Here is a 14,798-nt window from a genome sequence, read left to right as displayed (position 1 = left end):
TTTAGCAATTTTTTGAAAATGTTAATTCGAGCAGTGCTATCAACAAATGCATATTTATGCTATTTTAATGCATTAGAGAAAACATCTTTTAGTGAGAGTGAATCGGAGCATGATGTTACACATTAGTAGACTATGGTAATGGCGAAAAATATTGACATTTTGTATGGGAGAATTTTGTTTTGCTGTACAGCCGAATGGTTAGCGTATGTTCAAAGTTTGATTCCTAGTGCAGGGTGTCTATCGGTCACGAATGTCACGAAATCAGAAAATGGTCATGAAAGTCACGAAAAAGTCACGAAATTTAGCTTTTGGGTCATGATTTTTTTTAATTGTTCAAATGTAAGTACAGATTGGAAAATTTTGTTCGATAAAACGTCAAAGTTCACCACCAAAAATGTCTGTGGTCGGCTTTAGACGCTACCAAATCGCAAGCAAAGTACGTTTGTATCGCATGGATGAAAATTCGGTCTAATTCGCACCCAAATTCGCTCTTGAAAATATTAGGAAATTTTATTATTTGGTAAAGAAAAGGTCACGAAATTTCATTTCGGAATTTTAATAGACACCTTATAGTGGAGGGTAAATTTTCAATGTACCATTCCAAAGAGAGGTGAGGAGTATAGAACTATTAGTCTCATATCATGCAGCGAAAATTTTGCTTCGAATTCCGAGCAGAATGTTATATCGAAGAACATATGAAAAGTTTGAGGAACAGTTCGGGTTCAGAAGAGAGAAGGGCACAAGAAATGTAATTGGATTATTAACCCTTGTCCGGGCAAGCTATTTTTGTATCATAGACTGTAACTGGGGCCTTACCAACTCGATATGTTCATGACTTTAACTTCGACTAAAGATAGAATAATTCAGAATTTTGTCATCGAAATATTTATAATTATTGAGGAATTCGAATATATATATAAAGCTACTGGACCTGGGAAGCCCCGCTTGCCCGGATAAGGGTTAAGGGCGATCGCTGAAAGGTTTATAGGAAAAGGAAAAAAGGTTTATGTAGTATTTATTGACCTAAGGCTTTTGACCGCGTGAATTGGGAATTATTGGAAGTTTAAAGAAAGTTGGTTTGGAATGGAAAGATCGAAGACTCATAAGAAACTTATATGAACCAACAAGTAAGTGTTAGAATAGGGAAGGAGATGACAGAGGAGAGATCGACAGGGATGCTGTCTCTCGCCTACATTACTTGATATCTATCTAAAGGAGATAGTGAAAAAGTGTCTACAAAATGAAGACAGCATTTCGGTAGGAAGTACAATTATAAGGTGATATGGCGCTTGTTGCAGAATTGAAAAGAAAAATCAATAAAACTTTAGGAAACTTGAGGAAGGACTGTAAAGAACATGGGATGAAAATAAATGTTACCAAGACAAAATCTATGGTGATTGGAACGAAGAGGTCGGTGTCAAATATAGAAGTAGGATGGGAGAAAATAGAACAGGTGACTAGTTTTCGATACCTGGGTAGTATTATTAGTAATGATAAGAAATATAAACGTGAAATAAAAGTAAGGATAGGAATATCGAAAGAAGCCTTTAGGAGGAAGAAATCACTATTTTGTGGTATCTTGAACAAAGACTTAAGAAAAACTCATAAAATGCTTCGTGTGGAGTACTGTATGGGTCAGAAACATGGACATTACGCAAAAATGACGAAAAACTACTCCGAAGCTTGAGAGGGTGTTAGAAATGGTGAAAGAAAAAACATTTTTAAATATTATTAAAAAGAGAAACTGGTTGGAACATTAGCTAAGAAGGATCTGTATCATTGACATGCTAGAGGCTATGGTGGCAGGAAACAGGGAGGGGCGAAGGAGACTACAATTAATAGACTGTATCAAAACAAAAATCGTACGTGAAAACGAAGAGACCATGGAGCATAGTTCTCTGTTGCAGCAAGTGACCTGTCAATAATGCCAGAACACCTATGATGATCATGATGATGAAACTACAGGAGGAATTGAAGAGGTACATGAATTAAGAGATAGTCAACTTCAGTTGAATAAACGGAAAATAATGGTATCAGAGCCGATAGCGAAACAGATATTAATTAGCTAAGTGAAGTGTAAAGTAGAAAAACTCTTGGGTTTTGGCAGGTTCTTCTGTTTGTGTGGAAGAGCTAGAATTCTTCTTTGGTAAATAGTGCGATCTGTTCGATAACAAACTTGTAGCTGATTGTTAGGGGTGTTAATTGGTTTCAAGAACTGCAATGTGTACTGGTAGAAGACTTTGCAGGAACAAGTAGAATTCTTTCTCTCAATATGGTTCTCTTTTTGAGTCACAGGGTGTCTACTGGTCATGAAAGTCATGAAAGTCATGAAAAAGTCATATATTTTGCTTAGTGGTCATGAAAGCCATGAAAAAGTCCTTTATTTACCCAACTGGTCATGAAAATCTGAAATCTCAGAGTATATTTTTATACTTCATACTTTTATACCTCATACTGCATGTACTGAAACAGTTGTATCAGGTCAGTAATTGTGAGAATTTCCCCCACCAGTTAGTGCTGGCTAACTGGTACTTTACTGTCTTCCTAGCTGCTCCCCATTCAGTAGGTCTTATCAGTATGTTTATGTACGCTAATTTCAAATATGACACGATGGAAAAGAATTGTATATTTACGTAATCAGTCTTTTCTTGTAAACGAAAATTATAAATGTAGAATTCAGAGTACATAAAACGCAGATAAAAAACCTAGCTGAATGTAACGGGACTGTTCACAAGATTTTTTTAAATCTATAGAACCTGGTAAGCCTTAAACCCATACTTGAACCGCAATTAAAAATTTGTTTACTGCCTTTTAAATTGCTCTTGCATTTTAAAATTAGTTGTCAGCTAATCGGCATTATGTACATTAGACAAATAAGAACATAATGTGATCTTCATCTTAACCGATGCACCACTGATGGTAGAGGTTTATTATTACTAATGGTAAATTGTTATCGCCAGGGTCATGAAAATTTGAACAAAAAGGTCATGAAAAGTCATGAAAAAGTCATGAATTTACTTTCTGGTATTCCAGTAGACACCCTGAGTCATCAATTTCTCGATTGGTTTGACGTAACTTTCCCTTCGCCCCAATGACACTCTTCATTTTCTTGTTATTCCTTCCCTTATATTCAACGAACTTCGTTCGTTACTGAATTCTCTCTCTCTCTCTCTCTCTCTCTCTCTCTCTCTCTCTCTCTCTGTATCTCTCTGAGAAAGTGATGAAATTTTTCGCGTCATTCGTACCGTTCCCGAGATATTGGCCAAAAGCATGGCCTATTTCCGGAGATTTAAGGAACCATATCTCGGGAACCGTAAGTCATAGAAAGGAGATATTTTTCAAAATTTTGGGCCCTCTACTTTGAACATGTGCCTTCGTAAAACAATGTCCTAGAACGTTTTAACAGAACTCTTTAACAAAATATGTGGAAAAAATTTAGTACTCAAGGAAATTATAAATGGATAGATATATTACAAGAATATTGTTTAATGAGTATGATAATAAAGTACATACAACAATTGGTATAAAGTCTGTAGAAGTAAATAAGAAAAATTAATTCTTTTAAAGTTCGTTCTGGTAATGCTCTTGAAGAATTCTCAACTGGTTTATTATTTGATTCGTATATTTGTCACAGTCTTCCTCTTGGTACTTTTCCTTCCTCCATTCCCTCCATAGCCAATAGCGCTATCCCTGCATAATGTTGCCAATCATCCATATTTCGTCTTTCTGAAAGAACCATCAGTATGCGCCTTTTTTTCCTATCTTCTGCCATTTCCTCAGGCACACTTCCATTTGACATCTTATTCTCATAATTGTGAGCATTCTTCTATAGCACATTTCAAAGTCTTCCGTTCTCCGGTTGTCTTGTTTGTCGAGTCCATGCCTCTCATCTATAGAACGCCACTTTTCATACGCATGCTTCATACTTTTTTTTAAATTTCTATATGGATATTTTCGCTCAGAAGCTTTTTCTTTCTTCAAATGCTTTCTTCACATGAGCTATTCTGGATTTTACACGTTTCTACCTATAATAGTTCATTTTGATCCGTGAGTTACCGAATTCTTGCAGTTTTCCCCACTAAGTAACTTACTTTTATCTTCACTTTACTTCTGGATTTCATAACTTTTGTTTTGGTCTTGATCATCATGGTGAATTTGCTTCGAAGCACATGTTCTGATCTGTTCTGTTCCATTTGGACCTGTTCCGAATTTTCTGTCAATGTATAACTGTGTGGTATCGTCCGGAAATCTAATTATGGCAGTGGTTCTCAAACTTGTTAATTCGACCCACATTAAATAATAAGTATTTTGTGGTCCACCTACTTTTATTAAGATACACCTTGACCTTCTATGTCATGGGGAGTATTTCAAAGTAATTAAATTTTCTAAATCATATTAACATGAATTTTATTTTGAGATGTTGTGGACACGCCGACTGACAAGTGTTTTACTAAGTAGAGGTCAATGCTTAAATTTTAATAAATCAAAATGTAGGTGGTTTCTTTTATGTCTATCGTAAATATTTCACTTTCAAACTAAATTGTAATGTAAATTTTATCAATATAGTGATCGTGTCGGTACGAGAATATAAGTCGGTGATGATCGAGCTAGTGTAATGTCATTTCTTTCCCAATAACTGTATCTGTTACATGAAATTGTACGCACGCGCAAAGGAGTTTAAAGTGTTTTAATAAAAAAGTTACACAGAGCTAACACTACTCACAACGCAATATTCTACCCAGTGACAGATTTTGACTCCTCCACTCTCTTTCCATCCTAACCCAAAATCTCTACTGACTGTACAAACGACAAGGCTATGATTAACTACTCACACTTCACCTCATTAACAAACGCTTCCAATTTTCATTTTCTGAATAGTACTTCACGACACATGTTTCTGCGTCAAAATAAAATTTTCATAATTAAAATTTAAAACTTCTCGCGACCTATCAAATAATAGCCCGCGACCCACAGTTTGAGAAATAAATTATGTGTCTTCGAAATGAAAAGAAAAAGCAGAGGCGGTATGTTTTATTACGACTCGACATACCGGCTATTTAAATATTGAAATACGGTGAGTGTATGTTGCCTGAAAGATCGCGGTTTTATTTACTTAATGACGGAAAATCATTGGAGAGCTTTCCTGTAGTTACGGGGGCGGACATGGATAGATTTTGATCCCTCGCCGACAGCTTTCTAAAAAAAGATTGTAAAAATATCCCCTTATATTGTACTATAGAGAATTATGCATGAAAACCCTCAAAAACCAGGTTTTTCTATTAACAATTTCATGCCCCACTCGACTGAGGAGTATTCCAAACCCCTGGAAGATCAGCCGCCACAGCAGGCAATCCCTAAATCTGCCCATACTGAAAACATTTCTATGCATTAAGACAAGAAGACATACACGTACATAAGAAAAATACAATTCAATATGGCACATCAAAATACGTATAAACTAGATGAACTTCTTTGAAGAATTTTTAAAAGCCAAAGGTAGGAAAATGTAAAAATGTCGATTTTTCAACTTAGAAATTATTTCTATGTAAGAAATAAAATCTCACCGCATACGGTCTTACTTCTAGCAATATCTTCGTCAATGTAGAAATTAAACAAAGCTGGGTTACAATGAGCATTCTTGCCTTACTCCTTTCTGATTTGTTGTTTCTTCCTTCTACTTCAGTTGTTGTTGCTTTTTGTTCTTTTACGAGTTACGTATTATTGGCTTCTTACTTTTATTTTATTTTTTAGTGAACATTTTGTTCCAGTCCTCAGTATGGTTTTGGTGAACAATTTTTGTATTATTCTCCAGAATAGATTGCTGTGGGAGTGTATATAGTCAGACATTCAAAAATTGTATTTGGATTATACTGGTTTTATTCCTAATTCGTTCCGTAACTTGGATTTGGAGAATTGAAACTTCTGATTCAAGATTAGTTGTGCTTTCAGAACATTAAATGATTTCGCCCTTGACCTCCGAAGTGATTGTTGAGAGTTTCTCTGTGGACATTTGTTGCTACATTTGCCTGTCGCTTTTATAAAGCCTTCGAGTTATATAAAATATATTGAAATTGACTTGACGGGACGGTGGTCGCTAAGAAAGTACGATTTATTGGATATTAATATGAAGTGAAAATTTGCGATGCTATAATTCGTAAGTATAGTGGGTTGTAGCGGTGCTTTTTTTTTTTTCCGGCTCGTTGGGCAGGCTCACACTGAAAAATATTCAGCGCGTATTTGGTGTCGGATATGCTTAAATGCGGTGCTTTTTTAAATTTTACTACCACATGAAGGTAGAATGGTATTTAAAATGCCATTCGTTTGTAGAGGAAAAGTTATAGCGATACGGTTCGGTGTAAGGAAGATCTGTTAATGCGGATTGGTAGTTAAACTGGTGAGAATACAGTTCTTTGCGGACACTTAAAGACGTAATGTGTTGTATCGTATCGTTGTATTATACAGGTTCTAGTTTTGGCATATTCATTATTCTACGCTGTGTTCTTTGCTAGTTGATATATTTCAAATGCAGTTTAATTTATTTAAACGCTATTCTGTTACTAGTATGACTTCAGGATCTAGTTTTATGTTCAATTTTCACTGTTTTCTGACTTAAAAAAAATATTTATCACTTACCATATACTTGAGCGCTGTTTGAGAAGTTGTCGAAAGTTCTTCACAACCTTGTAATCAGTTTTACATGTTTTTTTGTATATATATATATATATATATATATATATATATATATGAGATTTGAACATCTTTCAAACAATGTCGAAAATAGTGGATAGCCTACTTAATATTCTTTAAATAGAAGTTAATCACAAATTTAAGAAAAGCATTAGTGATTAGCAGTTATCAATACCCCCAAAATCTCGGATATGTTAATGTATTTATTTTACTTTAATGAGAAATCTGAATTATTTGTGTATTACGATCATATTACGACTATTTATAGTTCTACTTTCCTTTCTTGTTGTTTTAGTTCTCCGAAAGCGTTCAATACTCACGATTTTTTTTTTTCCCTCGAGAGTGAGGAAAAGCGGTTTCTTATTTGGGGGCCTATCCAGAATAAGTAATTTAAGACATTTTGTTGTTGAAAGAAGAAAAATATTTTTAGTCGTATGGAGATTCCTGGTTGGGAAATAGTTTTGTGTAGCTTCAAATTTTACTGAGTTTTCCATGAGTCACCTGGCACTGAACTTTATTTTGGAGATTTTTATTTAATTTAGTTTAATGTCCCATGGTTATGCCTGCTAGGCTAAAGGAGACGTGGACCTACTGATTATAATGGAATCCGAACTACTGTGGTCGTTGAACTGTACCCCTACCGAGAAGCGAACCCGGGACCATGCGAACCGAAATCAAGCGTGCTAGCCACTAGACCAAGCGGGGGGTCTAGGAGTTAGTTTATTGGATCACATGTGTTATTCAAATACTTCTTTGTTGTTCACACTAACTTTGCACCTATTTGTAACATAATAAAATCTGAACAACCTACTATATAACTAAATTCATTGCTAATAGCAAGCGTCAAATTTTGTAACATTTTCACAGTTAAATAATGACAGTTGTGGCACATAGTCCGTTTTGTATAGCGAATTACGTGTTGTTGACTTTTATGGAATCATGCTTCATAAAAGGGTTTAAAACTAGTGTAGGCTACCTGAATGAAATGGAATTGATGCTGAAACTATTTACTTTTCGCCAATAACTGTGAATTGAAATTCACTTGGTTTATAAGCATAAACTTATAAGCGCAGTTGCGATTTAGCGTCTAGTGTGTTGAGAAATAATTTGTATCTAGCTTCATTGATTTTCTCAATGGGATTCTCTGTGGGGGACACTCGGTCGAAAAAGTGTAAAAGCTTTTCCTGAATGAGGTTTTCGTGGATTTTTCTCATTCACACCAGGTAAATACCGCGATGGTACCTAATATAGGTCCCAGGCCACTTTATTTCCTTCCCCGATTCTTTCTTCCTTCCGTTTCGTCGGATAGTGTGCTCTCCGAGAGATGTCATCTTCTCATACGTGACGGGCTAACATGGCCATAGATATCGAAAGTCCAGAAATCTAATTCCTAGTTCTAATTTCTATGGCCTTAGTTTTGTTTTGTAAATTGCCAATTAAAAATAGTCATTTACCTTTAGAAGGTTTCAAAAGTATTCAGTCCAGTGTATGCTCGCTTTTAAGATGCATATATTATGTGCCAGCAATCCGAGAAGTTAAGTAAATGGGTGTTTCTCGTGTAATTCCAACCATTTCGTGCATGCTTAAAGTTTAAAAATAGCTCTAGATCATTTCCTATATAATATTGATGAAAGAGGTGTGTCTTTATGGTTCCTTCTTGTTACAATATTGTTAAAATTACCATATTACAAGGGCTGCTAAAAAAAAAAAAAAAATCTCCGCAAACCACTACTTAGTGGCGCTAATATTCTTGATATAAAATTCGGAAGAATATACTTTTCTATTTAAATTATTTTTGATTTGTTTAAGCCTAATCATTTTTCACAGCAGTTTGAAATATCTCAGAAACCGCTGTCCAGTATAAGTCAACATCTGCTTCAGGGAACACAAATCGCTTGTCACATATCTTATTTTTCGTGTGTGGGAACAAAAAGAAGTCATTCGATGTCAAATCAAATGAGCACGTAAAATGATTCATTAATTCGACATGGTGTCCAAATTGTGGAAAGTCAGAAAAAAAAAGCTTATAAAATCAGAGAGAGGTAGGGAAAACTACAGTAGAATACTCTGAATTTCTTCTTCGAAACTCTTTTAAAACTAGAAAACCTAGAAACGTTGTTTCTTTATTTTTTATTGTGGAATATTAGGAATGTTGTAATTTTGTATATATAATATATATAATATTTCTTTTGCATTGCTTGTGTTTGCATCATAATGACCAATAAACCAACTTTTTTTTTTTTTTTTTTTTAATGACCAGTGACTAGGTGGAAAACTTAATTTTTTTTTTCTGGGTAGGACATGTACCTGGAAGATTAAAAAATCTCCAAATTGAAACCTCGATTTAACGTATTTCGGACACGTTTTTAGTAATCAGGACTACTGTGCATCATCAGTCCTTGATAGTTTCTGATTCCAGATATTTAACGTTTGCGTAAAATACACAAGTTTCGTGTGGTGAAAATCCAGTTGCATGGGTAAGGGAAGCGGATGAGTTGTGATTCCAGTAGCTGCCTCTTTCCAACTGAATGTGTTGACTGCATTGACACTATGTAGGAATGCAGCTGTTCTTTCTGCGATAGTTACCCTGCAGTTGTCTTACATAGACTGTCGTGAAATCGTAAACTAAGAGAATGAGTTTTATTTATACCTTGCTGCTACGAAAAATAATTTAAAATGAAATTGGTGACTTACGAGAACAACTCAACTCTGTACGGCTGTAATTTTTCGTCAAGTTATGGCGTACGTGGTTTCCATTGTAAGATCAGGGTAGTTCATACAATTCAGTGAACGTAGTTTCGTCGTAGTTTTCATACAACATACGGCATCATTTCATTTGGTCTATGTTTAAAAAAAAAAAGTAACATAAGTGGGGGAGAGGAATTCAGGGTAATTTTAGCGTGATATAGGGTCATGCACAAAATACAGGTTGCAAATCAGAAGTTGCTTCTACGTGCGTGATAGAAAAGTATTATGGAAACGAACATGATGCGCGAGCTAGTCTGCTGTGCACTGAAGGGAAACATTTTCATAAATCTCCCTCGGCCGCCTAATTTATGCAACATTTCTTCACCGGCAGTATGTGTTCGTAACTTATCAGCCAAGGACTTTCACGAGTTTTATTTCTCCGTCCAGAGATGGAGTTAGCATCGCAGTCGGTCTTGCCTCCGCTCGCAAAAACGTGTGTGAAAATGTTTGTTGTTTAATTCGATGTTGCCATCTCAATAATGAAAAAGTGTTAAATACAGTCAAATCAGTTGACAAATAATGAACATAAAGATCATAATTGTTTTATATATATACAATTCTTCTGTATATTTATACGTGTATGTTTGTGTGTATTGGTAAAATAAGTCATAGTTTTCGTCTAATAATAAGAAAACAGTCTATAACATGTCATGAAATCTCAAACACTCTCCAATCGCCCCTTTTTGTTCCAAGCCTCGTTTAGAAAGGAAAACGCCTGTGGGGGCGTTAAGCCATTGTTAAGAACCAGTGATCGAAATAATGAAAATAATTTCAAGATTCTCATCATTATTCGGACCCCCTTGAAGTCTCAGAAAAAGGAAAAAAAAGTACTGAAAGTTTTTGATAAATGGGAATTTCTTGTTTTATCTTCATTCTTGTACATTTTCAGAATACGAAATACCAGTAAATTAAATACATTTAAGTAGAGAAAAGGAAGAAATGAAATGATTACTTGTTCTGTATTGCTTGGTATATAATGTGTTTCTATGGAGTATCTGATACGTTTTATTATTATTATTATTATTATTATTATTATTATTATTATTATTATTATTATTATTATTATTATTATTATTATTATTATTATTATTATTATTTCTCTGTGCACGAAAACGCGTACCAATGAGTGCAATATCGCGCTAATACACTTACGGTATTTTTATTTTTGTAAGTAACCCTTTAACTTCTTCCTTCTGTTCCCAATATTTATATATTTTCAACCCATCAAGTCTTTTCTTCTGTTACGAAATAAAATACTAATGTATTTAAAAACAGATTTTGTTCGATTTAGAGATGGAAATTGTACAGTAATTTGGCTGTCCGCAGATGTACATCAAAACCCGATTACCGTACGAAAAAGTGCGATAATTTTAAATCTTGAGCTCTTATTCCTTAATATAGTCCTAAAAACTATTACTGTTTGTAATAAAACAGTAATACTACTTTTTAAAGAAGGAAAACGTTCCGTTTAGTTGATTTTGAGGAAAAAAGAAAACACTACTCAGCCGAGTAAGGAAGTTTAAAATGTCGGGGGAAACCTATTTTATTACGTGTCGCCACGTTTGGCCTAATCTTCGTTTCGCCTAACCAATTATCTGACACTTTTATGACAGATAAATGATAAGATTTATGTCCGCCATTTTAGGCGAAATAAGGAACCTCGTTTGGCCTAATCCTCGTTACGCCTAAAATGGCGGACAATAAGAAAAAAAAGTGCAAATTCAACACAGGGAAATTATATAAGAAAATTCCCTAGTATATAAAGAATTAAGAAATGCAAAATATATAGATTAATATTATATTAACTATTTTCGAGGAGTTAGGATTACCAAAACTTGTTTATGTATTTACTAGGACCATGGATATATACGAATATATATAAGTAAGCGAATAGCAAAACCTGTTAAATTCACATTTTAAAATTTGTGACAAATCGATAAAAACTGTTTAAACACGTCATAATTGTAAAATAACATTAGAAACTAGAGAATATTAAACAATTAAGAATAATGTGAGTGTTGGTCTGTGGAAAGCTGTATAATCACATTAGTCTGTGAATTGCGTTATTGAAGAAAATAGTTTGGATTTAACAGGTTTTGCGTATGTAAATGGAAATAACAGCTTTTGCATCTGGACTAGCGGCCATTTTTGTTGAGGCTCAAGATACAAAACCTATCAAAAAGAAAGGGAGCCAGAGTCAGAAATCAGTATTATCATATACCTACTAAAATATTGGAGAAGGGGGGGAATGTATTATCAACTATACATTGCACAAGATTGGCACAAATGAATATGGATACATAAATGCTACATTAATTTTGTTCTAAATTGAAAACAATGTACTCAAATGTGCAAAAAATTGAGTTATGTAACCTCCTCTCCATCATCATCTACTAAATGGAAATCCATATCGTCGTCGTCCTCTGGTGCATCACCATTTTCTCGGTTTTCTATTCCTCAAAAACCTCTTTGTAAATCGTGAGCTTTTAGCTGCTTTCAATCGTCAAACCCTTCGTAACTACAAGCGGAGTTAATTATACCTATCTGTATACATTTCTAAACTGAATGACTATATTTTGGAAGAGTTTGTAACTTTTTATGGACTAACATAGGGTGAATATTAATTTGCCAATTATCCCAATATATGAATTTGAAATATAGCAAAACAAAATGTGCAAATGTTGAGTTTGAGCAAAACAGCAGCAGAAAGAGAATCAGAAATGGTAAAGAAGTGGCAATTTTTTAAAAAAACATGTTGTACCAGAAGCATGTTAAAATTTTGAATGATAATTGACACGAGACATTTTAAGAAAGAGATTCTGCTGAAGCTGAAGAGACTGTTTAGAGAAGAACCTAATCCAACAATGTTCTGTTCAAAGTAAAGAGTTACCCTGAAATACAAAACAAACGACTTTTAAGCATAGGATAGTCCACTCACCTTGTCTTTTAGGCTACATTTCGTTTCCAGTTTTTCATGTGTCTTGTACGTTTTCTAGACAATTTTGGTGTTGTCTGATAACAAAATTATGATCATCGCTGCCTAGAGTATCGTTTTCTTTCGATTTTGCGTGCATTTGTCTAGTAATTATTAGAGAAAAGAATATAAGCACAGAAAAGTTTCACGAACAGTTAGGTTAAGACATATAGTGTCTTCATTTTCAGTCCAGGGTGCGCGGTGATTCAGTAGTAGAGCGTTCACCTCCGGTGCTTGGGGTTCCTGGTTCGATCCCAGCTCGCGCCGTGTGGACTTTGTGGTGGACAAAACACCGTGCTCGTGGGTTTTCTCGGGGTTCTTCCGTTTCCTCCCACTTTCTTCATTTCACCATTTCATTCATTTCTCATCATCACCGTCTCCTTTAGCCTAACCGGCATAACCGTGAGACTTAAAACTAAATATTTCATTTTCATTTTTTTTTTCAATTTTCAGCCCCCAAAAAAAATGAAAGCGCACACTTCAAATCCTGCCAAATAAAATTTCGAATGATTTACGAAGAGTTGCAATAAATATTCAGATTACCAAACTCATAAACTCATATACTAAACTAAATTCAGATAATCCTATACAGTACGAAACCTCAAATTGTTTGAAATATGGAATTAACCGGGTTTGATTCTGCTTTTCTCATGAGGTTATTTGCAGATTTGGGATTTAACAGTTTATGAAACTGAATATGGAAGAGGAATTTAACTGGTTTTGCATCTGTTGTCATGATGGATTTAACAAGTTTTGGTAATTGGCACATATTTCAATCTCAATTTTCAACTAGTTAAAATGGCTTTTTCTACTGAATACTGTTTGGAAATAATAGCTTTCCAACTAAGGTTTAAATAATTTGCTGTATGTATTTATATCACATATATAGAGAAATAAGTTTGTTTCATCTTGGGTTATTGTGCAACAACCGGGTTATGCTGGAAGAGGTCACACAAGCATAAAGCGGAATCAAACCGCTTCTCGCCTTACATCCGAGAGAAATTGTCCTCCATTTGAACTCGAAACCGGGACTAATTGACCACAAATGCGATATGTCTGCCGACTCACTCATGAACGACTCCTGGTAAAAATACGTTGTGCTGATCTTTAGGTCCTTGTTAATGTAACTGTCAAGAGTCATTTCAGAAGGACAAAAAGATAACCAGTTGCACAAGTGAAACCATTATACAGAATTACATATGGACAATTTCAAAATGCTGCAGAGTACAGAAGAACTAATTTAGTCCAAGTTAGTTCATTATGACTTATATTAGTCCAAGTTAAAGAAATACAACGAGAAGAAGAAGAAATAGACTTAATTTGCATATCAGTAAGAAAAGTGAATAAAGATACAAATTATTTGAGTCCACTTTGGCTCTGACCTATTTATACATAAATAAATACCAAAGATACTTCTGATTTCAATAAATGGCTCTCGTGGGATTTGTATGAACCCTCCTCCCCCCAAAGCTACAGCATTTCGATGTATTTTATCAATAGTAAACATTATTAGAACGAAACAATATTTAGAATTTTTCTTTGATTGAAATTGCATAACAATAATAACAAACTATTAAAAAATCACAAAAGAAGCATTCATAAACTTATAAAAAAAAATACAAAAGTTGCTTTTGTAGTATAATCTTTTTGAGTAATGAATGGGAAATTTAGGTCTGAATATAATACGAATAATATACGGGAGTGAAACGTATAACCCAGTGAAACGTGAAATAACCCATAAGTGTGTGTTCATCAAGATTTTACGAACACTTACACTTTTACGAACATTTTTCGTGTTTTGCTTTAAACTAGTTTTATTTATTTATTTATTTATTTTTAACAGCTGGTTTAAACCAGCAAACCTGGTGCGATGAGTCTCGTTTTCAATCTCATCACGCCGATAGTGATCTATAATTTGGTGCCAGCCCAACGAAATCATGTCAGGTTGGAATTGTATACACGACTCCAAAAGTGCATTACCACCTGCAATTCTCGTTTTCCTGCAATAGCAGGCAACCCAAAAAGCTCGGGAGTTGGGTTGGTTCCGAATTCGAAAGGCGCTGGACCAAATCTCAATTTTGTAACAAATATATCAGTGTAGCAAACTGCAAATAAGGAAATAAAACAAATTGTTAAAAATGACAATTTTATTATCGTGACGGAGTTATATGATATCAAAAGTTACAAAATGGTCTTACTTAAGCAGTTCAAAAAAGATGAATGGCAAGAGACAGATATAAGAAAAAATCATTTCTCTCCTTACCCCCCAAAAAAGAATTTCATAAAAAAGAAAAAGTTACATAAAGTAAATGTCTAATATAAAAACCCCACCCAAAATTTTGAAAGTTGACACCCGAAAGGGAAGAACAACTGAACCGAAGTGGATAAA

At 34.4% G+C, this 14,798-nt stretch overlaps 1 protein-coding gene across 3 annotated transcripts in view; it reads left to right on the top strand.

Annotated features, from left to right (window-relative positions):
* Imp (IGF-II mRNA-binding protein) overlaps positions 1–14,798 on the top strand; it is a 327,619-nt gene that overhangs the window by 42,824 nt on the left and 269,997 nt on the right. The window lies entirely within an intron of this gene.

This window comes from Thermobia domestica, chromosome 13 (genome assembly GCF_964235325.1).
Source record: "Thermobia domestica chromosome 13, izTheDome1.hap1.1, whole genome shotgun sequence".
In the NCBI taxonomy this organism is placed as follows: domain Eukaryota; kingdom Metazoa; phylum Arthropoda; class Insecta; order Zygentoma; family Lepismatidae; genus Thermobia; species Thermobia domestica.
The sequence above is the reverse complement of the archived record's forward strand: the minus strand, read 5'-3'. Positions and strand labels throughout refer to the sequence as shown.